Source organism: Vicugna pacos, chromosome 3 (genome assembly GCF_048564905.1).
Source record: "Vicugna pacos chromosome 3, VicPac4, whole genome shotgun sequence".
NCBI lineage: Eukaryota > Metazoa > Chordata > Mammalia > Artiodactyla > Camelidae > Vicugna > Vicugna pacos.
This window is the reverse complement of record NC_132989.1, coordinates 50,175,807-50,203,210: the sequence shown is the minus strand read 5'-3', so window position 1 is coordinate 50,203,210 and position 27,404 is coordinate 50,175,807. Positions and strand designations below refer to the sequence as shown.

At 36.0% G+C, this 27,404-nt stretch overlaps 1 long non-coding RNA gene across 3 annotated transcripts in view; it reads left to right on the top strand.

The window, feature by feature from the left end:
• LOC140695602 (uncharacterized) overlaps positions 1–27,404 on the top strand; it is a 280,415-nt gene that overhangs the window by 112,160 nt on the left and 140,851 nt on the right. For all 3 annotated transcript variants that reach the window (XR_012071271.1, XR_012071268.1, XR_012071266.1), the window contains exons 2-3: positions 24,807–24,883; positions 26,720–26,820. This is a non-coding gene — a long non-coding RNA (uncharacterized lncRNA). The remainder of the gene's footprint in view (positions 1–24,806; positions 24,884–26,719; positions 26,821–27,404) is intronic.

Sequence of the window (27,404 nt, the reverse complement as noted above, 5' to 3'; positions counted from 1 at the left end):
ATTGACGATTAAGAAACTATAGTTTACCAAAAAGGAGAAGATTTAAATCCTTTTAACCTGCCTCTCTGTACAGTGAGGTGAAACAACTCATATAACTGAATAATTTAATCTCCTCAGAGAAGATTGTGATCACCATTATCAAATACAGTGATGACTTAATCTGAACAGTATCATTTAAGTCTATGAGTGAGTAGTTATAACCAGAAAAGCATCAGTGCCCTTATTTTTGTGGAAAATGAGAAAAATACAAGATGAAAGAAGATTTAAGATTTCTAATCTTATCATTGCATGGAATTATTATTCATCAAGAAACAAAAACTGCTGAATGGAGCTGACGTAAAGAATAGTTGACGTCAAAGGTATTAATTATTCTTATATCTTAGTCTTATCATTTCAAATAAAAACATGGAAAACATGAGATAAAAATATACTTGAGAAAGTTAACACAAAAGTGCTTTTAAAAATCGTGTACTAATATTAATCAAAATTAAGTTAAATTCTTCTAAAATGTCATATATCATGGAAGTCAATTGAAAGTCATGCTTTTCTAAAACAATGTCATTTCTCCTCCACTGCTTTAAATTGTGCATGTATTTATAGAATGGGTATTATAAATTCAAACACTTTTCCTACTAATTCTAACCCCTGATATGATTATCCTTCTTGTGTTATTTTTCTTAGTGTAGATTTTAGGAGAGAGTTTGCACAAGTCAAATGGGAAAGGAATTTCTGTTAGTTAAGTGAGAGTTGCACAAAGCATAGCAACTGAGTTGAATGACTTACCCTCCAGTTAGGGGTATCAGTAGTGTCATCAAAGTGAGAGCTAAACCGTGTCTTCACCTGTGGGATGTCTGCAGTACCAGCGAAGGAAGCTAGAGAAGCTGATGTAGCCTTGTGACTTCACCACTTTTCAGAGCTGAGTTACTCTTTTTAACAATATCCTTATGGTATAACTGTTGATTCCATGTCTCATTCTACAGAGGATTTGCAGAAATTATAGGAACATATTAAAAAAATTAATGAAAGGAGTTTAAATTAATGGCAACAGTAAACATCTATTCTTAGGGAAGGTCAGTATAAGGGAGATAATATTTATGCTCCCAATACAGAGACTTTTTGGCCTTACACAGTTATGAAAGAGAAGTCAAAATTTCAGCTTTGGAACTCCTGGTGGCCAAAAAGAAAGAGCAATATGATTGTTAAGTAATTAGAATTATTGGAAAGAAGAAAGACTATTAGTAACTTAAGGCAGGCAGGCTCTGTGGTGGCGCCCAGGATTCCTGCCTCCTGGTATTTGTGTCCTAGTGCAGACTCTTCCCTTTGAACATGGTGGGAGCCCATGACTTCTAACTAATAAGAGCGCGGCAAGGGTGACAGGTCAGATGTGATTACGAGTGAGTGAGTGATTATATTACATAAGATTATACCACCCATTTAAGGACGGACTCTCAGATTCTCTCCCTTGCTGACTTTGAAGAAGCAGATGCTATACTGTGAGCTGCCATATGGAGAAAGCCAGTGACCGGGGGAAGTCACCTCCAGCAAACTGCCAGTGGGAAATTACGCCCCTGAGTCTGGCAGCACGAAGAATTGAATGCTGCCAGCAAGCACATGAGTGGATCACTTCCCATTTGAGCCTCAGATAAGACTGCAGCCTTGGCTGACACCTGTGTGGAAACTCTGTGAAACCCTGAAACAGGAGAGCCAGCCAAGTGGTTCCTGGACTCCTGACCCACTGAAATTGAGAGAGATGTGTCTTGTTAAAAGCACTAAATTTGTGGTATTATTGTCTTGCAACAGTAGATAACTAATGCATAAATATAACAAGAAATCTTCTTTAGTTTCTCTGCTGTTTGGTCCTGAAACTGTCATTTATCTTTGGGAGCCATGGGTGTTTTTTTTTTTTTTTTCTACATCAAATTGCCCACATCTCCTTCCCATACGAACATGCTCCCTTTGCTCTGTAAAGACAGCTACTTCATATCCTATGTCTTCTCTCTTTTCCCTTAGGATGGTTTTTCCCTACACCCAAAGAAAAATGAACATTTAATCACTGTAAAGGCTACATACTGTTTTTTCTTTCTCTTTCTAAAAGATTTTGATGCTGCTTTAAAAAAATAAGCATAGCACAAAGTATGAATATTATAAAGAATTTTATAAGGGAGATGATAAAATAGAAACACAGATTGTATTTATTATGTGTCTGGCTCTGTTTCAAGTGCTTATCATGTTAACTTATTTTACGTTAATAGGAACTGTTTTTTTTCCCATGAAAAAATTGAAACAGGTTAAATAATTTTCTCTCAGTTTTGGAAAGGGAGCTGTATGTTTTCACCGATTTAAAACTGAATAAATTACATAAAGATATTTCTTACAGCCACTTCATTTTTAACTTTTACCATGTCTTTGAAGGCAAAGGTTATGATTATCATGTTTGTTGGAAGTCATTTAGTAATATGATTAAAAAGTTAAAGGGCTAATTTTTGAGGTATCATCAAATGCTACAGCTTCAAAATATGCTGATTTGCTGAAAATGTTTGGTTTAACTTGTAGCTGGATTTTCCTTTAGGAGTGTGTACTTTTGTTAATACAAAGAGATGCATTCATTTACTTTCCTTTCCACCTCCCCCTCATTAATACTTGTGTTATGGCAAAAAGATGGCGATTCTGTGTAATTGGAAGAAGCTAAATGTAGAGAGGAACCAAGGAGATTATAAAATGTAATAGAATTTCATTGATAGTGGTGATAAAAAATAAAACCTCCTCTTGCCGCTGGTACTGCCTTTATCACCAGCAATATTAGTAACAATCTTCAGAATTACACTCAGAGGTGATTCTGCTGCTGTGTTGTATGTAATTGTGGGGAGGCTGCTGATGGACAGGTCTTTCGTAGGCAGCAACCACGCAAGAGACTGAGAACAGCACTTCATACGTAACTTTACTCTCACAAAAGTCTTCAAGGTCTGTGTTATTACTTTTGTTGTGCAGACTGTGAAACAGAGGTGCCAGAGCTTCAAGAAAGGTAACCTGGGTCAGGCGATGTGCCGTGGACTTAGGCTTCCAACCCAGACTGAAGTCTGGCTTCTCAATTCATTCTGCTGCCACTCACCTCTTTAATGAGAATGAGAAAGATGACTGTGGAATACCTTGCATTCTGTAAAATGTAAGGCCAGTGTTCTTGTAAACTGGTTCTAAAGGTAATCCCTATGTTAATATTTGGGGCACTATCTACATTTTAAGTGGTGCAAGATAATCAATTTAAAGAGAAAAACAATACACTTTATATTTGTAATTTGCAGAATTACAAATTCTAGAATGGAACAAATAGTTCAATTATTTTTTAGTTGGACTCTTTAGATTATGTACTAAAAGAAGTTACAGTGACTGAAGTACCTGACTGTCATCTTGAGATGGTTGTCTTTCAGGATCCTTAATTGTGCATTTAATATTCTTACAATATATAGACCAATATACTAGTTACTTGTTATTTCTAATATTATTAGTATTAATATCACTACTAGTTTCCAAAATTGGAGACTTTTTTTGACCCATAAATAATTTTGAAGGCTACTGGACTCCTTCATTTCTTGAATGCTAAAGCACTGATCCCATTAGGTCATGGGTATCAACATCAGAAGACAATTCCAGCATTCATTTCGGGGACCCCTGTTAACTCTGCAGTTATCAAGAAAAAGATGATGCTATGTGTTTCATAAGTGATAAAGTGGGAATTGGAAAACACATTCATTCCCTTGACAGCCCTTTACTACTTGTTTCTGGAAACCTAGGGTCAAATTTAGTACGCATTTCTTGTAACTAATCCCTATTCCTGGTAAATGCTTTTTCGTCTTTAAATTTTTTTTATTTCTCTTTTAAAATCTCTTTTTGTTGTTCATGTACATTTTTTTGCTAATATGCTTATAATTTAGACTCCAGTTCTCTTTAGAAAGCATGTATATTCTCTTTCTATTGAATAATATAAAACTATCTTGGGAAAAATAAAAATAAAAAAATAACTTAGTTGTTGAACCTATGAATCCAAGGAAGATTATAACTGGGGAAATAATTTATTGAGTGTATTAGTGAAATTTATCATTGTCTTATGTGTAGCAATACCACTTTTCTGAAAGTTGCCTAAAAGTGATACCTTGGCAAACTTTCTTTGGAATATGACTTGCTAGATGCTTGAAAAACGTGAAAAAGCAAACCACAAATGTGTATATGTTTGAAAGCTGATCTTTAGAACTAAGAGGAAATAGTGGCTTTTGATTTAGTTATTCATTCCACACAGCAGTGGACGGGTTGTTATTATACAACACCAAGCATTCTGGGGTGAGATTTGCTGTAATAACATAAACCAACAGGTTTAAACTTCAGAAATGACCTTTTAAAGGGCAGGCATTTAGTTTTGACAAAAATGATCAACAGCAGGCTTGAGGGTGAAATATAAAAATTTTAAATCCTACAGTTAGGCAGCTTATTTAAAAACACAGGATGAGAGGCACAGATGGTTCATATTAACAAAAGCAAATAAACAGAAGACTAAAAATGACTGTAAAATCAACAATGGCAAGAGATGATCTACTTTAACAGACTGGCTCTGAAATCTCTTAATCAATCAGCATTTATTGGGACTTGGAGGTAAAATAAGTGTCTGAAGAAATTTACCTACTGATAAAGGCGACAGAACTTACATCAGTTTTATAAATCTATGTGCAAATGAAATTTCACCCTATAAAATTGTTTGTATAAAAGTATGAAACAAATTTTGAAAAAGACTTTTTAAAAATCTCATGCATGGATAGACACAAATGCAGGTGTAAATTGCTCTGCTTCTGTATGTTCCAAGCGCTATACTTCTCTCATTCTGTTCTTCTGCCAAATTATGTAAAATTAAAGTATGGAAAAGTGATCTTTGTTTCCTAAAGTAATCACTGCATTTAGATGTTTGGACTTACATTCACATTACATTTATGAACCATCTACAGTGTCTGCATGGTACTTCATAAAAGCTGTGTAGGAGTGAGAAGGTGGTAATTTGGATGGGGGGTTGTTTATAAGAAATAATAGTGGTTTCTGTCCTTATGAGTGTAGTCGTTTGGGGTTATAGATATGACTGGGGTACTGGGATTGGGGGACTGAATGTTTGTGTTCCATAAACTGCTCTTCATTCCCTTTTCTACCCTTTCTTCTTGGTCTTGTTTCGTCTTTCTTTCTTTTATTTTTTTTTTTTAAGAAAAAAAACTTTCTTCTTTTCTTATATTTCCCAGATACTTATACATTGAGTCCAAAGTGGTTTGAGTGGAAGGTGTATTTGGTTGAATTACTTATGGGTCAGCATTTGAGGTTTTTTCTATTGACCTCAATTTTTGACTCAATTCTTAGTTACAGTTGAATTCACCTTTTTTGTGACTAGTTTTGCCTGTGTGTAGAAAGGGGAATTTGATTCTTTTGTTTGTCTAAGGGCTTAGAATACTTGATTTTCTGTATTTTGAGGGCCTAACCAAGGGCAAAGAGAAGAGGCTTCCTCAAATTCCAACTAACTCTAAATTTTGGTTTTATGAATGCCCGAGGTATTTGACTGTTGTCCTTCATAGATACTTCCTGTGATGGCATGTGAAGCTGTCAATAGGAAGCTAATCTATTTGATCTCTTAAATAAAGTGAATGGTTTCAAGGACACCTGCTTATATGGAACACTATTCTTTATCAAATTGCTTTTATTAGCTTGTTTTATAGATTGAAAAACTAAGTAGCACCGAAAGTCTGGTGACTTTCCAGCACTGCCCAGCAAGTCACTATCAAGACAATGCAGACTTCTGAAACTGGTTGGAAAGCCTAACAATCAGACAAATTGTATGCGCACATTTTTTTGCCCAGGCCTCTTATGGGCTCCATTATGTTCTCTGTGGTTGCATGTTTCTTTCAGCTGTATTCACTTCAAAAACACCAGCTCTCAGAAGCAGTAGCCCGGTAGTGGCACCATTGGCAGCATCTGGCTCATCAATGACCCGGAGACCCTGGCTCTATATAGCAGCCCATCCACACAGACGTACCTGTGATTGACCCACCAAATGCACTCAGTCCCTGAGGAGCGATTTGTATTTGACTGAATGACTTGAATAGGCCAAGGGTAGTCATATGTACACAGAAATCTGTGTCATGTTTTTCTTTTTCAAAACTATGAACTCCACTTATCAGGATAGAGAATATTTTTTTGAAAGATTTCTCTCTCTGTCTCTGACTTCCCCACATTTCTTCTCTGCTACATTAGCCCTGAATGAGCTGTAAGTGGGGTAATGTGGAACACGGGAAGGATCAGATGTTCAAGGGGAACAAAGCAGGGCGGGGTATCCTTTCCACAGTTGATCTTCTAATGACTTGTTCAGTCTTCCAGGTGGCTGGTGCCATCATCAGTATTAGCACTTTAGACAGTGAACCATTCCAGCCACTAGTACCTTTGTCATACCTACTGTTGGATTCAGTGCCAGTCTGACAGGGCAGCGTTGGCAGAATTTTTCTAACCTCGGGTATAAAAGCAAAGCAAACAGTTACTTGATAAATGGATCAGAGCTATTTTCTGTCTCCCTCTGGAAGGAATCTTTTTTTCTTTTTTTCTGAGACAACTGATGGTGAAATAAGGCCGGCTTGTTTTGGCGAAGGAGATGAATCAAAGAATTTCCTTATGTTTTGATCAATACTAGATGCTTTAACAAATGTTTTCCACGAGGGAGGGAAGTGGTGGGGATGTGGAACTGGTGTTGTCACAGAGTAACTGGAGGCTGGTGCACTGAGCATTGTGCATACCCTTCAACCACATACCACAGGTCGTTAAGCCTTTTGTGTGTCTCTGTGGCAGGGATCTTCCTTCCTGGCAGTCATGGAGAAGTATCTGCAGATGTTTTCTGCAGATGTCTCCCAGCAGGCACTCACTCTTACTGACGACGCTCTCTTGACACCTGCTTCCTCTCTTTGTTTCCATGTCTATCCCTTTCCTCCTAGTGAGCTTTTTGCTGCTGTCCTGTCTCTCACACCTGCCTCCTACTTCCCCTGACTCTGACCTAACTTTGGCCCTTCTTCCTTGCACCTGCAATCTGGCAAGAAGGCCCCCTGTTCTTTCCCAAATGTCTTGTCAAAACTCACTTTTGGGAGATGTTTTCAGTACATTACCCCAATAAGTGCATTTCTAAAGAATAACAGATATCAAAAGACGAAAATAATACGCACACAAACATGTAATAAGATAGTGTCTTATCTCTAGTTTAAATCATCCACTAAATGTGAACTATGTGGTATATTTAATGCATTTATTTATATAATAGATTATTTTGCTGATTAAAAGGGCCCATAAGTCTAGATTTAGGAAGATATTTGCCTGACCTGAAATGAAACAGTACACGGAAAAGTAAATGAATAACATTACGAAAATCAAAAGTTAGCCCATCAATATTGAAGCTGTATTTTGTCCTACTAATGTAACTACTACTAATAATCTACTAATACGATCACCACGAGGCATGCTACTGTTCTACTAGGAAGAAAAAGAAAGTAATGAAAACTGTTAGACCAGGTAAAGTATCTTGTCAGCAGTTAGATTTTTTAAAGTTTTGTGCAAAGATAGTATATGCAATATTTTAATCTGTTTAAAAACCCTGGGAAATTACTTTTCCTTTACTTCTGTGTACTTCTATTAATTCTCTTCTAGATTTTCTACATAACTCACCCCCATTTATTATTCTCATTGTAGCTAGCTTCTATTCCTTGTAGTTCTATGCTTTCAAAGTGTACAAACATAGAATTTTAAACAAATGATTTAAAAAATGTAATTTAGTGGGGAGGGTATATCTCAGGGGTAGAGTGCAGGCCTAACATGCATGAGGTCCTGGGTTCAATCCCCAGTACCTCCATTAAATAAACAAACAAACAAACAAAACTAATTACCCCCCGCCCCCAATTGTAATTTATATTAACTTTTTCATCGTAGACAATCTGGATAAGCAACAAAGATTTATTATGCATTGCTTTTATTCTTTTAGTAGATGACACATAGTTAAGACTGATAAAGAACCCTTGGGATATATTTCCATATAATTGTTTGCATATCCTGTCCTCCCGTCTCTCTATTATTAGAGCCTAAAGAGTTAGGGAAAATGCACACCTTTGTGAAGATAAGAGAAGTACACACTGTGCTGAACACAAGAATTTGTACATATGTGGACAATGTGTTCCAGCCTAGCTAGCTCTCATAATTAAGGATCCGTTGTTTTTTTTTTTTTAAAGAAAAAACAATCCAATAATGTCTCCTTTGCTTCCTAGAAATAATTTACAGCGGAAGCAGAGAAAAGATGAAATGAGAGGAGTAGAACAGGAAGTAAAAATGAATGCCAAATTTGGAGGCATTGAATTTTTCTTTGGGTTAGTTTTCGTTTTTGTTAGGAGGTTTGTCTTCTTAATAGCCGTGAACTGATTGATCTCTAGGGCTCTGACTTCTACCCTGGGTGAAATTCATGACTATGAATGAAAATAAGAATTGTTTAGAAAATATTTCAAGTATAGAAGAGTTCTTTGGTATTTGTATTTTTGTTGTTGTTGTTGTTAGAATATGTTTGGGGAATGCCTGGATTTGCAAACCCTGTGGATATCTAACCATTTTCTTTGCCACAATATTTGATAACATGCCACTAGTGAGAGATGTCTGTGAACTAGTGAGACTTTTCCCATTTGCGTTTTTGATGCCTGAGGACAGAAAAGAAGCTAAGATGATTTATAATGATGTTCAGTACTCAGGATTTTTTTTTTTTCCTTTTGGACAAATGCTTAACTGTATAATTGGGTGACATTTTTTAGGGGAGAGAAATTAGCATACTTTATAAAAAAAGACTATTCCAGGGGCAAACAAAGGTAATGAAAATTCATTAAAACTTTAGAAAAAGTACTTTAAAAATATATTTTTGAAAAAAGGTACTTTGAAAGTCCTCGGGTGGAAATGTACTCATTTTCAGACACACGCTCCTCTCTGGCATCATTACATGAACACTAAAGGGCCATCAGAGCCACTCAAACCACCAAGGGGAAGAGACTTGAGCTGAATGAAGTGAACAAATCTCTCTACTCTAAGGAAGATTTTGTTAAAAATCAGATCTTTTGATGCCTTATTAACATAAAACAACAATTCAAAGTTTGTCTCTCCCATGAGTTTCTTTACATGGCTTCTCCTCAATCCCACTTTTTTCTTTCACCATTAAATGTGTAGTAATTATATACTTTCATAAACCCATAGTTGTTTACATTTATGCAGCAAAACTGGATTTAGATATGACACAGCAAAAGAATGAATAACATATATCTTAAAGCTCACAAGGAAAATAGTCATTGTGTATGTGTGTGTGAGATTGTTATAAATATTTTCCTAAACATATTTTCAGAGAGAAAAACCCCAAACCTTCATAATTATTTGCAGAGAAGGAAGGAGAGAAGGACTCCAGATACGAAGAAGGATTCATTTGGACTGAATAGTAAGGGGCTCCAGTCACAGATCACTTTATGGCTGCATAAAGTTTGAACATTAATTCAACATTGATTCAGTAATCACTGACTAGGATAGTACAAAATGGGAAGGATTAAAACCAGTAGCCTGTAACCCATTTTTCTCCTGGTGATTATTTACCAGAATACCAGACTAGTTGATTTGCTCCCAGAGAAAGGAGTCCGGTGTAAACATCATTGTAAAATGCTGGTAACTTTCCTCCTGACACTGCTAGCAGGAGTCCTTATCCATGGAATGGTAGTAGTATGGTGTCTTTGTTTTAGGATTGCCAAAGACAGACAGATCTAGAATCTGTGGATTCATGACACATCCTCTCTGGGATCTCAGCTATTACTGTGGACCAGAACGTTTGTGGGATATGGAAAGGAAGGGCTTCTAGAGCCATGTGGGGTATCGCAGAGCTCTCCCTGCTTCACCTTTGCCTCTTGACTCTAGGTAAAATCTCTGATTCATGTGTCTGATTTGACCATCCAGACCTTTGTGTTAGCTCAAAAATAGCTTCCATTTATTAAATAACTAAATCGGAGAGCATACAGTAATTTTACGTATGGCATCTCATTGGATTGTCACGAGAACCAATTCGTTGCCTTGATTTTACAGAGGAAATAACTGAAGTTCAGAGAGGTCACTAATTTGCCTTAAATTACACAGTTGGTGAGTGGTAGAGCTAGGAACCATGCTAGGCCCCCTGGGGGTAGAGGAAAGTATAAAACCTAGTCTCTCTTTTTCTGCCATCATTTTCCATGCTTCATGTAAATAGTATTCCTGGTCCCTTCAAATAACACGTCAGACTTTTAATAAAAAGAAACATGAGTATAAGGTTGTGGCAGTAGTAGTCAAAAGGCTATTTAAATCAGTATATTTTTAGAGTCTTGCTAAAGAGGGGATTTAACTGAAGGGGAGACTAGTAGTTTCAAGGAATTTGAGGGAATCTGAACTTTGAGTAGTTAGAATAAAGACTAACAAAAGGTGGCTTATATTCTGAGATGTGTGAGAGGACGGAAGTGTTTAAATGAAGGTTAGAAGTCATTTTATGCCATTTAGTCTGATGTAAAATTTCAGTGTACAAAATCAGTTATGCTGGAAATGTAACTTGGCTTTTTATTACTTATTTTAACCTACCTTAAGCCTCCTTTTTACTGAGTAATAGAAAATCTAAGTCAATGCAGTTTTCACCTCTTGCCTGAAGTGAGTCTGAGTTCTAGGGGGTTTTGAAGAGTCCAGGCAACGTGTTGACACTGGAGCATCCTTTGATGCGTGGTATCTGCTGAGCTGTATATCACCCCATTGGGTCCTTGGTCTTTGCATTTTTTTTTTTAGATCATTGCTGTCCCTGTGCTATGTCTTGATTTTGGCTTATAGGTCTCTTAAGGTCTGCTGAGTCCCCATTCTATATTTGTTGTCTTCCTACATCATCCTGCTGCGTAGCAGAAACTACGAGGTTGTCTGAGGCGGATTGTCCTAAACCCACCATGCAGCCTCTGCTCCGGTGTCATGTGTGACGTCCAGGGAAATTCTGAAGCCTCTCCACCTCTCTGGGCTCTACTGGGAAGTGAGGTGGTTCCTCTGTAATCTGGACTTCCCTACAACTCTTTGGGATTGTTTTTCCCATTCTGTCTGGCTGGTCCACATTAAAGCGCGTGGTTGGTGCACAGGCATCTTTCTTAGGCACACATCAATGTCTAATCTATCTTTGCTTCTCCTCTTAATGGAAATAGAAACTTTACTTTTACCTTCTATATTCTTTATGTTCTTGAAGCTTCCTACACCTTAGGTTTTTAACAATTCAAAGTTTATTCTGTGTTCTTCTGCTCTTCCAAACTTTTCATATATGCCAAGTGTTTAACTGCCCAAATGGGAAAAGTTTTAAGAAGTAACATGTAATAGAAGAAATGTCACAATCACTTCGTATTCTTTTACCACCTCTTATGTAAAGATGAAAAATATGAGCTGCAGAGATGAAAAAAGGGAGTGTAATCAAGAAGCAGAGCCAAGACTAGTGGGTAGATAGTTAAACTTTCCTTTCTTCCATGATGCCATTGTTGCATTCAGACTCCAAAGACAAGAGAGAAATGTATCAACAATAATAATAATGGCTAAGTTTTATTTATGGCTTACTCTGTTAGGAACTCCTCTAATAAGTATTTGTGAACTATCTCATTGAATACTTACAACTCTGGGGGTATATATATTTTCTTCACTTTATTGATGAGGGGAACAGAGGCACAGCCAGGATCACTGATGCACAGAGAGAGAGACAATACTGCCACCTGCTACAATGTCACACTGCACTGGCCATGTAGACAGTATCATTGTAGTAGCTATATGTTACTTTATAACAAATTTCCCTAAAACTTAGCAGCTAAAATCAGTAAACATCTTACATAATTTCTGTTGGTCAGAGATTTGGGAGCAATTTAGCTAGGTGGTTCTGGCTAAGGGTTTTTCATCAAATTACAGTTATGGTGCAGGCTTGACTGGGACCGATGAGTGTGCATCCTGGGTGTGTTACTCGCCTGTCTGGCAACGTTGTTCTGGCTCCTTGCAGGAGGCCTCGGTTCTTTGCCATTCCACAGGGCTGTCGAAGTTGCTTCCTCCTTATATGATAGTTGGCTTTCAGAGAGAGTCAAGTAGGAGGGAGAGAGAAGGAGAGAAAAATACCTGTTATGCCCTAGAAATGGAAGTCATACTCCGTCACTTCTGCCATATTTATTTGTTAATTTGTTAATTTCATTTCACTTGTTAGAAGTTAGACACTAAGTCCAGCTCATATTCAAGGGCAGGCAATTAGTCTCCACCTTTTTTCTTGTTTAGTTTTATAGTTAATTTATAATATTGTGTCAGTTTCAGGTGTATAGCAAAGTGATTCAGTTATATATATATTTTCAGAATATTTTCCATTATAGGTTATTATAAGATATTGACTAGAAAGCTCCACCTTTCAAAGGGAGTAATGTCAAAAAAAAATAGGCATAATTTAAAATCACCACAAGGGCATTGCATATTCATGAATGTTATAATTTGGTCCAATTTGACTTTTAACTTGCTTTTCCCACATAAGTGTGAAAAATATTCTCATCATAAAAGAAATACACCCAAGGCTTTATTAGGAAGAATATATTGTATACAATTGAATCTGCCTAACAATTTTTGTTAGAATTATGGGTATAAAACAATCATAGCATTGCCATTTAATTCATTGGTACTTAGGAAACTAATTTTTAATTTATAAAGTGACAGTTTCCTGTGTTTTGTTTGTGGTATGTTTTCCATTTTCCCCCTGATATATTGGAGTTAGTTTCTGTGATACATTCATCATCCTTGAGTTACATTCCCAGGTAAAATGTAGTTTATAGTCTCAGCTCTGCACATCTGGGTTCAAACCCCAGCCTCATTACTTATAAGTTTTATGATCTTGGACACGGTGATGTCTAAATCTCAATTTCCTCCTCTATAAAGTGGGTCTAATAGTGGTGTACATGTCATATGATTGTGATGGTTAAGTGGTAGAATTTCATGTAAATTGTTTAGCACAGTGCTTGTATGTAAGTACTCAATGTAGTTTATTGTGTTGTTATTGTTTTTATAATTATCTCGTAACAGAACTGGCATAATACCTATCAAAAGACACACTGACAGTAATTTTTTAAGAACATTTGACTAACAAATGATATGAGACCACCAACCTCTTTCTGTTATGTGTCATGATATCTAAAAAGTGCCCCCTTTTATGAATAATATTGTGAACCAATCAGTTATCAAGCACCTGATTTTCAAAGAATTTATCCATATTCCCATAGGACCAGGCCAAATGACTTAATTGACTTGACTGTTCCCCATTTAAGATCAGTTGGTTAATGGCAGTAAACACTTAATTGTGATAGAGTCACAGGCCAGACTTCCCAGCTCACTCCAGTTTTACTGAGAATTTGCCTTCTGTTTTCTCTTTTCAACCTTATTCTCCATTAAGTAGATCTCAGATGATTGTGTTATCAATCACTGTCACGCTCTTATTCAATATGCCCAATAATATGCTCACAAAGTCATGTATATTCCTTTATGACACAGTTCTGTAGCTGTTTTCATTGCATATGATCAGCAAAGCAATATGCAAGTTTCCGGGCTGAGAAGTGGCATGTACCAAGACATGGGATTGATTCTCTTTTATAATTCAGAAATTATTCAAAGTAGTTGGCTCTTGGACTTTTAAAGACTATGATTCTTGGATTGAATCTCAGGAAAAGTAAATAATTTAATTATCTGAATTAAAATGTGTGTGTCTGTGTGTGCTATTCTCTCTTATTATGAACATCATCACTATTTAATGATAACGTTGGAATATTCTGTTTTCTGCAAACTAATGAATCATTCAGCTATCTATGAAGGCAGGATATGATAGATGTGACAGTTCACAGAAGATTCTGTCAGGTAATTTGGCTTCAATTTGCTTCGACCAGCTCAGTTCAATGCTTAGGAAACTACATATCTCTTTGGTATATAAATGGATATTCAATATATTAATGGTATTCTTGTCCAAGGTTAAGCTGTGCATCTTTTTCCATATAGGCTGTTTTTCCAGGAAAAGTAGTGGGAGGGCAGAAGACTTTTAAACTTGTTTTCCTTTGGTTGTTTTATAGAGATTCTTAATTTTGCATGTGCATCAGAATCATCTGTTGGGCTTTAAAAAATCCAGATGCCAAGGCTCCATCTTAGATTTAATAAGTTAGAAAATCTAGGGGGTAGGGAACAGAAATGTATAAATTTTAAAAATGTCCATTGGTAATTTTGATGCACTCTTAGGTTGAACAACCATCACATATGATGAAGTTTTGCTGGGAAAAACATACGAGCAGTCACTTTGTAACTTTCTTTTGACCTGAAGGATAGAGTAGGAATTGATGTAGTATCCAGTACACAGTAAACAAGCTCTGTCGTGGATAGCGCTTTTGCACAGAGCTTCAAATCCAGTGTTGAAGGAAAGAAGGAAGTTGTAACAGGGAACCTCTCTGTTTCCATAGCTTGAGATAGACTAATTCCTTGGAAAAGCTCTCCTTTTAGAGGAAATCTAGTAAACCAATTCTGAGCTACATTTCAGTTTTGGTTTTGACAAACTGATTAGCATTTAAAGAGTGCTCTTTTCTTAATGTTCAATTTTATAGACATCATTGACTTACGATTCAAAAATAAGGGTGTAAATGATTACCTTTTTGTGGTAATTTAAACTTTGTTTAGAATCTATTGGATTCTAAAATCTTGCATAGGTTATTTGCTAATTTCGAGGTTTAAAATCTTAGAACGAAGAATCTGTTACATTAATCTTACTTTCAATTGTAGTTCCTTGAGGACAGTTACTGTGTTTTGCTCACAACTCTGTATCCAGTTATATTTATTTAGCTCACTATTTCCTCTGGAACTCCAGTGTCTTTGTGCACATTGCCTGGATGTTTGGATGTTAATATCTACTGAATGAGTACATTCCCCAAATCTACCCAGTTTTTACTCGGTTACTCTGCTTCTGGCCTGATAGAAATGTGTGACATGTTTTATTATAGTAGTTTTTTTTTTTCCTTTTTAATACCTACTGTGACCATCTAGTACTTTTTGGAGCATGTAGAAACATACACACTGAGAACTGAGTTCCCCACTCTGTTCCCTTTGTTACTTCACATTGCAGTACCTCCTGGAGATGTAGTTTTAAGCATTGAATTTGATATGTTCATCAGTTTATATTCATGAGCTGAACAGATTTATTAAAATCATCACTATCCTGCTTCTCACAATACAATAAGCCACTTTGCACTTATATTTTCTGGTGTCAGGATTCATATAGGTTACTCTGGAAAAACATCTTGCCCTTTGTGAAAGATGGTTTGGGAGAATTAAATGTGTGTGAAGTGAATGAGAGTGACAATAAAAATTATTTTTGGAAAGCTTGTCTTGAAAAGCTTTTTTTTTAACAGAAAAAAAAAAGACACATGTTCTTTAGCAGTAGCATATAAGTAGCTTTTTAATAATTTTTAAATGATTTTGCATAGTTTATCATGTTTAATATCATGTTTCATCCTCGAACAACCAGGGATAAACTTCAAACTTTACAATCGAAAGATTAAATAATGGAGAAAGTGTTATGTCTTTCTTACAGCCATTAAAATTTCTATCATTTAATGAAAAATTGTAATGCATCAGGAGCTCTGCTGATTGGTTTATATATTATCTCATTTAATCCTCACAGCAACCCCCAAAAGTAGATATTATGATGGAGAAAGTGAGGCTCAGGCACAACAGGTGTCTGAATTTGGCCTCGAATCCATTTGAAAGTTCTTGTTCTTAACCACAGTAACTTGCTCCTGGAGTCTGAATGCAACTTTCCTAATAATGAATTCATTTTCCCCTATTATACTTTCTTTTTATCGCAGCTACTAGAGAGCCCAGATCAATGAAGACAATGTAAACGTACTGGCCACATTTGTAAACTGTAGATTTGTTTTAGTTTAACTAAGTAAAGCATTATAACATGTCTACAAAAATGAATTGTGTAATGGATTTTATTAATGATACTCAAAAATAATTAGTTGATTGGATTTTACTGTTTTACTGCTTCTTAGCTTGCAAAACTGGACTATTGTTTACATTGAGACTTGTTGTTTTATAAACTGTAATCTCAGAGGACAAATATTTATTCTGACCAAATAACATCTTTTCTCTATCCCATGCATACCGTTGTTCACAGGTGTACTCTAAATAAAACCTTTTGGATTATGGTGATATGAGTAGCTAGTGCATGAGAAAATCCACAGAAGAGCTTAGCCGTGGGAAGGCCAAATAGGCTGGTTTTGAGAAAATCCATCTTTTTTTTTTTTTTTTTTAAACCAGCCCTCAGAGTCACCTCTTCCCGTTGCATGGCTGGATTTGCAGTGCTTCTGTAAATGTGCTGTTTCTCTTTGTCCAATTTACTGGCCAGATGACTGTGTCATAAAACCACCATCACCACCTCCACTCCTGGTACTAATTAGCACCCCGTTTGTCAGCTTCAGTCCAGTGGTGAGGACTAAAGTGGTTGTAAATACTGTAATACTTTTTCACCTGTGAATGTAGCTCTTCCAAAGACGAAGAAGAAAGCGCAGCAGGCGGGAAGGCTGTATTATTGCCACCTGAGCTGTTCCTTTCTCTGGACAATTTCAAGCTTTCACATCTGTTCTGAACACTACATTTATTAAACTAAATAACAAAATACATTCATCTGTATATAATAGTCCTCCCAGGGGATATGGAATGGGATTTCCCTCTTCTTAAAAAAGTGAAACATAGCTGACAGAGTCTCATGTCTGTTTAATGTCAAGAAAAGCAGCCTGAGAAATAGGAAAGGAACTTACTGGGAAAGATTTTTTTCCTCTCTTTGACCGTGGTATGACTGCTGCTGAGGATGTGCTTATGTGTATTCTCCAACAATTTTTAATTACTGGGTTTAATTGTTGGCAGGTGGGTAAGAGTTCTGTTACATGTAATGTTTAATTGTTTATCCTTTGCTCTTTGTTAGAAATTGAATGCATTAGTTTGAAAATGAGACTCAAGAGGTCTGTTGTGGCAATGTGTTCTTTTCCCTGCTAGAGGACACAATAAATTCAGATTATAAAATTCTAAGTCTTGCAAGGTCAAAAACTTTCCTCACAAATAGAAATCACATGACTGCCAATGAATATACAGGTCACTGACTTAACATTCTTAATAAAAGAAAAGATGCCAGGAAAATATAGCCATTTTTACGTAGATATGAAAGTCCATTCTGAAACCAACATAGAGAGCATTGACAAATATTTCAGCTTTTCTCTCTCCCCTTATTGTCACAGTTACAACTTAGACCTTCTTTCTCTCACCTTCCCTCTTTCCTTTCAGTCTCCTAAAGACTTTGTCTCAATTCTGAATGTGCTGTGTTCACAGGGCTCTCACTTAGAACTCCCATGTCCTAAAGCCTCTAGACCCTAACCTCTCGCTCAAAGGAAGTGGCTTTGCTTTTACAAAAGGAATTGAAAGAGTGGAAAAGTCTAAAGAGTTTCTGAGAAGTGAAAACAAACTGGTTATAGGTGTATAGACGAAGTCTGGTGAAAGATGTGATTCTTACATTATGAATGATGGTGAAGTGTTGGAGGTGGTGGAGATAACACTTAAATGGGAGCAGAAAGCTAGTGGGTGAATGTTGAGGATAGACCTTATGGAAGATGAGAAAGAATATATTTGGTGAACACTGGAAGAACATATGCTCTGAGGATGTTGGTGAAACATTTGAATTGAGGGAAAGACAGAAAAGAATGTTCATTCAGTACTGGTTGGTCTTGTACCTACATTAATGCTGTCCTCAGTGTGCCCAGGGTGGCTATTACATGAACCACAGATGCACAGTTTCTCATTGTGACTCATACATGATTGTACTTTTATGGCCCATACATGACTACTGGTTCACCTGTCCAGTATCTAAGTGACAAATGGGAGTTTGACCATTTGTAAAATTATACCTACGGTGTGAAATGCAACAACAACAACAAAAAACTGAGTGGTTTGAATTGCTACTTTGAATTTGACCCCAAAAGTCTCTTATTTAGCCAAGTTAAGCAAGAAATACTATATTTCACTTGCAAAGAAGTTTTAACTATGGGTTTTATGAACACAGTTGAGAAGTTGTTTGCCTGCAAAACACATACTTATATTGGTGATTTGAATTTGCCAACTTACTGACTTACTGTAGAGTGGTGCTTTTTTAAATTATTTATAGATGCAAGAAAAAATTAGATCATCTAGCGTTTCCTTTGTCAAACCATCACTGACCATTAATTCACATTCTCACATAGTCCCTCCTCTTCAGTTTGAAATGATTCAAGCTGATTCCTTTGGTATCTGCCTCCATATCTTTAAAGAACAACTGTATATCGCATTTCAGTTTAAGACATTATTTATTGAATTTTCAAGGAAAGGTGAGGATTTGGTTCTGTTTCACCTACTACACATGCACATTTTTATTCCTCTGTGCTCCCAAAATATTACAGTATAAATTTGGGTATTTTTCTCAGTTTTTCCTATATTTGATGTATTATTCCTAGAATATTTATGTTAACATTCCCTCCCACACTGGACAATACAGGGAAAAAGCTCAAAGCATTCACAAACGCAGCTGCCCCTCTATATAACTGGTTATATAATACCCACCTAATCTCATATTTTTTCTCTGGATATATATGCTTTATATGTTTGACCTACTGCATTGTTTGGAGTAACATTAAAAGGCAAAGTGAGTTTGTTTCAAGACAGCTCTGACAAAGCTAAGAAATCTAGCACAGTTCTTTTGGCATACAGAAACAAGCATGGTGAAGTGATTGCTAGCAACGCAAGAGGGAAAAAACAGTTTAGATCTTCAATATCCTGGCATAAGTAACACCCATAGTATACACAGATCAGTAATAATATATCATTTTTGAAATGACATTTTATTTAATGAATGCCAGCAAGACTTTAATTCCTGTATTTCATTGAAAAATTGTTTCATCCCTTTGAATACATAAGATTTTTTTTTCTTCTTAATTTGTGGCTCTAAAGAGACTTTGCAGGCATTAACCAGCTGCCAGGGTTATACGTTATGACATACACTAAGTAGAATTGCACTGAGTATTTAAAAGGCAAAAAAAAAAGAAAAGAAATGTACAAACTATTTTGTAAAAGGCCTTCTTCTTGTTATCCCCAAATGCATGTAAAACTTCATGAGATGCTACCTAAAGTTATTGTCTGTTTGCTTACTTTGGAGGGAAATTTATGAGTAGTTAAAACAAGGCACTTTCTATTTTGTTTGTAAGATGTTTCTCTATTATGGATGCTCTTATTAGTTTCTGTGTGTGATACGTATGTGGGAATTAGTGATACCTGAGAGATTAGAGCCTGTTCAAAGACATAAAAGGAAAACGCGTTCAAGAATTGATGTTAAAACAGCCTGGAGACTCCTGATACTGATGTTTCTTAAGGATTCCTTTCAGCATTTTAGAATTTTGAGTCACTCTCTGAGTTTGGTTCTCCATGGTCTTATCCTTTGTCTGCTTGATTCAAGAGAACCAAAGACTTCTTTGTTGATCCAGATGGGTTAATATGAATTAACTAGAGCAACCGTTCTGCTTAAGACAATCCCAATATAAGAGCTAAATTTCATTTTTTAGAAGTTTCTTTTTTCTATTTAGTAATGCCTTTTTGTGCATGGATATGCTACGCCAAAAGTGGAAGGCCTTGGTTCTTGTCTCACTTGAAAGAGAAGAATTCAAGTGGGAGACAAAAGTGCTGTATAGCTAAGCTTTTAAAGATTTTATTAGCAAAGTGAAAGTACACCTCCAAGAGCAGAAGGTGGGCTGATCCAAGAGAGGTTGGCAGCCCTGGTCTTTGTTTGTCCCTTCTGTCTCATACTCTCACTTAGTGGTGATCTCTTGATTGATTGACAGCCTTGCCCCTGGAGTGCTTAGTCATGTCCATCCCCTTTTGCGCATGTCCTTACCCATGATGCACATAGAAAAGACCACGAGGTGGGGGTCCTAAGTAGAAGTCCTAATTATATTACAATGAGCACTGGGTCATGTCCTGTTAGGTCCTTGTCTCTATTGCGTAGTCCCGGCTCTCCGGTCCCAGCTGGCACTCATTTAGTGGAAGTAAAGCCCCTTATGCCGCAGCCAGGCATATCACCATCTTCTGGACCATCCTTCCTCTCCTTCACCTTATCTGCCTGGTGTCCCCACTTACCTAACTGTCTAACAGATGGAATACAATTAGGATTGCAGAAGAGGTTTGATGTACCATATTTTGAGCAGAGTGTGAACTAAAGCAGACAAGCAATTATTCCCTTACTTATCAGGGAGATAAATGACCTTAGCATCTCCTCCGTGTGGATCATAATGCAGAACCAAGAAGTGAAAAAATAAGGCCTTTGGGTTGCCAACGTATATGTTCATGTACTAAAGCTCATGAACTGTATTCATGGGAAAGCATCTTAGGTCCTCTTACATAAATTGTTTAAGTTTCTATTATTGGATTATTAGAAATTGAACAGGTTGTTTTCTGATTACCTTGTCTACTGTCTCAAAATATTTTAAAAGAAGGTGGAAGGGGAGATAAAGAGATATATGCAGGTGAGCTGAAAGGACACTGACAGTCCGCAGGTGAGGGAGGATACAGGCTGATAAACCTCTGCTATCCTGGGGGCAACACTGCACAACTCAGGACAGTGATGGTGTTGATGATAGCAATAAAAGTGATGATTATGATAACAGTGATGGCGATGAAAGTGGTAGTCATTGTAATGTCTGTAACTTTCTGAATAGTTTATATGTTGTAGAATTTTGCTGGATGTGAATGTTCATACCTGATATTTATGATAAATTTACGAGGTACCTATTGCTGTTTCTCCCATTTTATAAATGATGTAACAGAGGGCCAGGGAGGTTAAGCCATTTGCATGAGGTCACACAGTTAAACAAGGCAAAAGCAGAATATACACTCCTACAGCTATGTTATGCTCTACTGAATAGCTTTCTTTTGATGACTCCGAGTATCAAGAAAATGTTAAACTGGGTTCAGAATGTTTGATTAAGAAGATAGAGAGTACTGTTGCATGATTAGAGGGATAAGAGTCAGTTTTCTAGAAGAAGACTTACTGTCCTTTGTCTTAATGCATGTATCTGTGAAGGACAACTAAACAAGGCCCAGCAACAGACATTCTCAAGGATAGGGAGGAAATAGGTGATGTGCATTTATTATTGGCTGTAGTCAGATCAGAGGGGTCTGGTGAATGACACTTGGGAGGCCTGAGACAAGGTAAATATTGCTGCACAGCCATTAAGGAATGATCCTGAAGGATTTATTTGAGGATAGTGAAGCCTTTCAAAATTGTCCAAGGGAAAATTTGTTTGTAAAAGGACAAACAATCTTGTAAGCATAGATGAATTAGAATAAAATTAAAATGTAGCAGAAATACTGGAATGGTCAATGTAATCCCTTCCATTGGGTATAGACGGTGACACCATTTTTTTCTCTTATGAATGAGTAGTATCTTGAATAATTAAAAAAAATAGTCAATATACCTTATCAGGTGTCAGTCTCCATAGTGTGCGTGGGTTTGCTTATAACTAGAAAACCACATAAAGAACTCATGCTATCTCAACCTCAAAAGTAGGGTTATTCATACCACCAAACCAGCTTTACAACAAATGCTAAAGGAACTGCTCTATACAGAAAAGAAAAGGCCACAAGTAGAAAGAAGAAAATTAAAAAATGGAAAATCTCATTGGTAAAGGCAAACATACAGTAAATGTAGGAAATCATCCACACACAAACTAGTAGGGAGATTAAAAGACAAAGGTAGTACAGTGTGTATCCTCAATAAGCAGTTAAGGGATACACAAAAAAATTAGATGTAAAATACGATATCAGAACCAGTAATCATGAGGGGAGGAGAGTACTAATGCAAGGTGTTTAAAATGCATTTGAAATTAAGAGATCAGCAATTTAATTATGTGTGTATATGTGTGTGTGTGTGTAGAGAGAGAGAGAGAGACTGCTATATTAAAACCTCATGGTAACTGTGAACCAAAAATCTATAATAAATATATACTCAAGAAAAAGGAATCCGAACATAACACTAAAGGTAGTCATGATATCCCAAGAGAACAGAAGAAGAAAGGGGAAAAAAGACCTACAAAAACAAATCCAAAACAATTAACCAAACGGCAATAAGAATATACATATCGATAACTACCTTAAATGTAAATGGATTAAGTGTTCCAACCAAAAGAGGTAAACTGGCTAAATGCAAAAACAAGAAAAAGGTACTCCATGCAAATGGAAATCAAAAGAAAGCTGGAGTAACAGTACTTACACCAGACAAATTAGACTTTAAAATAAAGACTGTTAAAAGAGACAAAGAAGAACACTAAATAACAATCATGGGATCAATCCAGGAAGATATAAATATATATGCACCCAACATAGGAGCACTTCAATATATAAGGCAAATGTTAACAGACATAAAGGGAGAAATTGACAGTAACATGGTAGTAGTGGGGACTAACACCCCACTTGCAGCCAACATGGGATTAATTTCCAGAGTACACAAACAGCTCATACAGCTTAATCTCAAAAAAGGAAACAAGCAAATGAAAAAGTCACAGAAGACATAAATAGACATTCCTCCAAAGAAGATATACAGATGGCCAGCAGACACGTGAAAAGTTGTTCAGCATTGCTAACTATTAGAGAAATGCAAATCAAAACTACAATAAGGTGTCACCTCACACCAGTCAGAATGACCATCATTAAAAAGTCCACAAATAGTAAATGCTGGATAAAAGATGTGGAGAAAAAGGAATCTTCCTACACTATTGGTGGGAATGTAGATTGATGCAATCACTATGGAAACAGTGTGGAGGTTCCTTAAAAAACTAAAAATAGTGTTACGACATGATCCAGCAATCCCACTTCTGGTCATATATCCGGAGAAAACTCTAACTTGAAAAGATACATGCATCCCAATCTACATAGCAGGACTATTTACAATAGTCAAGACATGGAAAGAACCTAAATGTCCATGGGCAGATGAATGGATAAATAAGATGTGGTACATATATACAATGCAATATTAATCATAAAAATAATGAAATGCCATGCCATTTGCAGCAATATGAATGGATCTAGAGATTATCATATTAAGTAAAGTCAGACAGAGAAAGCCAAGTATATGATATTTATATCTGAAATCTATAACAGTGATACAAATGAACTATAAAAATGATACAAATGAACTTACTTACAAAACAGAAACAGATTCACAGACCCAGAAAACAAACTTATGATTATCAAAGGGGAAAGGTCAGGGGAAGAATAATATAGGAGTTTGGGATTAACATATGCACACTGCTATATATATAATAAATAATCAACAAGGACCTAATCTATAGCACAGAGAACTGTATTCAATATTTTGTACTAATAATGGAAAAGAATCTGAAAAAGAATATATATATTATATATTACATATAAAAGAATATATATATATATATATATAACTCAATCACTTTGCTATACAATTGAAACTAATACAACATTGTAATCAACTCTATTTGAATAAAAAAAAGGAAACCAACAAGTAGGGATAATCTTTGATATGCTTGATTCTTTTCAATTTAAAAAAAATCAGTGAGTTTTGAGATGAAATTTGGTGCATGCAAATCAAGATGTTCATCATTGTTAACCACTAGGATGACAGATGTGTCAAATTGAACAGATCATGAAAAATTAGAAAAGTAGCCAACGGAAGCTAGAAGCAAGTCAACAGGAAATAACTATGGCAAATATATTAATGACCAAAATTTAACAATGTATATATGATTGGAAAAAGCCTGGCTTGGAAAAAATGAGGCTGGAGATTACCTGACAGAAAAGGCTAGAGAAATAAGAATTCCAAAATGAAACGTGAAGTACATATATGACTTTATAACATCTAAGCTTATTAAAAGTTAATGTACTTCTTTTTCTGATGGTTTCATTGATGAAGTTAAACCAGCCTCGGAAAAAGACCCTAGTCAAATGTTCAAATAAATACCAAAATAATGGCTGAATCAGAACACAAAAGAACAGTGTTAAAATTCCCAAGTATTCATGCTTCCTCAAACATTTTTTTAAAGTTTACTCTGCACCTTTTTCATAACCATAATTTAAATGATTTTAAAAATCATTTAGTGTTCTAGAATGGAATATAGAAAACTTAAAGTTAACTTTTACATGTAATTGCATGCTCCACTTTTTTGACATGTGGGATGACATTTATACAATCTTTCATACCTTTTTCTCACTGCATTGCAATGTACTTTGACTTTATATGTGATGTTATGGTGAAGACTGTTGGTTTTTAATATTCTTAAGTTGAATTGTGATTTATCTTCATAAATAGGCCAAAGTCTTATAAAGGCATGGTTTAGTACATTTTCTTTTTTTATTTTAAAATAATTTATTTACTTTACATTAAGAATGGAAAACTCTTAGGTGCTGATAGAAACACAAGTGAAATAAAGCTTGATCTTGAAGAGCCTAAAGTTTCGTAGGAACAAAACATAGATCCAAAAAAAAAAAGAGTAAGAATAATTATAAAATAACAAGTTAATTAGTGCAAGCCACACTCTATTCATTGAATATGTAAGTCTTTAGAAAAAAGATGCAAATGGATAACGATGGAGATATCTTCACAGGCTAGCAATTCCCACAAGGAGATTGAACCGGTTACAGCAGATCAGGATTGGCTTCATTTCACACTCGTCTGTACCACGTGAGTAAGCAATGTCACTGGCGACAATGTTCGTATTGAAAAGTGGACAAATAAAGCCAGGAAAATCACAACAGCCAGGTTGTGTGAGTTTTCCCATGGCACATAAGCTTTGATCCAGAAGCACTTGAGTATTCAGTCCCCCTCAGAAGGAGGAAAGGAGAGTGATTGAACACATGGCAGTATTAATATTAAAAATAAGTGGTGACATCATTTGGAAAGATGAATTAGGTTAAGGAAGATATTTTCCCAGAATCAGCAGGGAAAATTTATCTTTTATATCTGAGGTAAGAGAAGACGAGGAATTGTAGTAGGTTGTCAATGTAACATATATCAGCATCAAGGCGGGGGATGAGTAATGTCAGCGCTTGAGGTACAATTTCAGTGGGAAAACATGTTTATTCTACATTTATTTAATACATTTTGTAAACAATATATGACATGCAATTATATCTTAAGTAAATTAATGTATAAACAATGTGATTCTTACGTGCTATAGAGTCTTCTGTAACACAATGCAATAGAGCTTTATTAAAATCTGTAGTTTAATTTGGTTCTGAATATCTTAAGCCTGGAATTTATTTTATGGTAAATGGACTTGAGATACCACTGTTGAGAGAAATTTAGGCATACTTAATGGTATCTCAAGTAGTTCTTAGTTTCATTCAATCCATGCTTCCCCTTTTGTCCATGTTCCTTATTTGTTGTCATGAAATTGTTCCTCTGATCCCCCAGATTATGATACACTTCTTTCCCCTCCAACCTATCTTGAGAAACACTAATTTAGAATGTGACTCTGAAAACAGTGACCCAGTTTTTCTTTTGGGAACTACCTTCTTCTCTTTATTTAGTCCATTCAGTTTGGTTGAGCTAATTCCATTCTAACCTAGGGAGCTGGGAGTGGCTCATGCAGATTTTTTTGTTCCTAGTTGCAGTTTAGGGATTGGTACATGAAGTAGATGCCCAAGATTCAGTTCCAGGAAGAACTTTGGCATGAAATGAAGAAACTCTTTTTATTTATTTATTCTCTTTTGTGGAATGCTTTCTGTTAGGATAATACAAAGTTGGAAATGTCAGTACTCAAAGTATAGAGAGGTTATGCTTAAATTATAGCTATCTCAAAGCAAAGCTGAGCCAAGAGATGGAAAATGATGGACTACTGATCATATTGTTTGAGCCTCTGGGTTCAACTGTACCTGAAACTAACATTTCTTCTGAAAGTTTTAGTCATAGAAAATAGCAAATTAATGCCGTCTCCACTTTTTTTTTTTTTTTGCTTTAATGAACTGAGTTTGCTTTCTTTCCATTGCAAGCAAAAACATCACGACTAATACAGAAATGACTTATGGGAATATACATTCCACTGATTAATTCTTTACTTACCTATTTGTCATATGTATATAAAATGCAATATAATTTTCCTCCAGCTCATTTACCTCTCTTATCCACAAATGCTCTAGCACCATGAATACTGATTATATATTCAATAAACGTAATATAAATTATACTTGGAGTACAGACAATTACTTTCTTCAGATTGGATACTAACAATCATGTCCTCTTAAACCAGTGTAGTTAGCTTATTATCCTGTTTACCTGTAACCCCTTTATCATTGAAGCTGACAGTGTTCTTTTGTGCTCAGTTTACGGTTCTCCTCTCAATTCATGGTTAAAACGTGGCTTGAATATTTTATTCCCTACTCTCTCTCTCTCTGTCTCTTTTTTTTTTTTTTACAACTGGATTTCTGCTTTGGATGTATTTTCTTTACTTATAGCTCCTTTTCCCTTATATGTACTATATCCCTAACTGCTAATCTTTAATTTACCTCTTTGTCACAGCTGCACTTTGTTGATCCCCTTCCTCCTGTTTCGTTTTCCCTCGATCAGTCTTCAAGTGTCTTCCAAGAGATGCATGTGGGAAAGGAGCTTTGTGGAATAAGGTGTGTTTGAATTTTCTAGTATTGTGTGTCCACACATAGTAGGCATTCAGTAATTTTACTGTATTAATATAAACTTACCTTATTAAAATAGCATTCTAGAGTTCTAAGAAAATTAGTGTTTCAAAGCTGCCTGGTTTATGCTCAGTGAGCAGATTAGATCAGGAGAGAAGTGAGTTTATTAATCTTGCCTTTAACATATAGTTAATTTTGATGTTGCCTGTGAATCACTTGCTGCTGTTCGGAATGTAGTAGCAGATATATCTCTCTTTTTAGTGAGGTTAGGTCTCCTTACATATGCTCTAAGAGCGAACAATGAGACTTCCTATGGTGGCAAGCAATTGTTTATCTTTCAGTACAAGTTATTGTATTATTTCATCTATTTTTTTAAAAGTTTATGAGACTCTGGGGAGATGATTAGGAAGAGAAGGCTGCCATGCCTTTACCTTGTAATATTGCTGCACGCTATTTCAGATCCTCTCCTACACTCATTGACTGGGTTCTGCCCTACAGAGACCTCTAATGGCCTTGCTCCTTGTTTCCCTCCGTCACTGTTCATTCTGCCTGCAGTTAAATCCTGGCCCAGG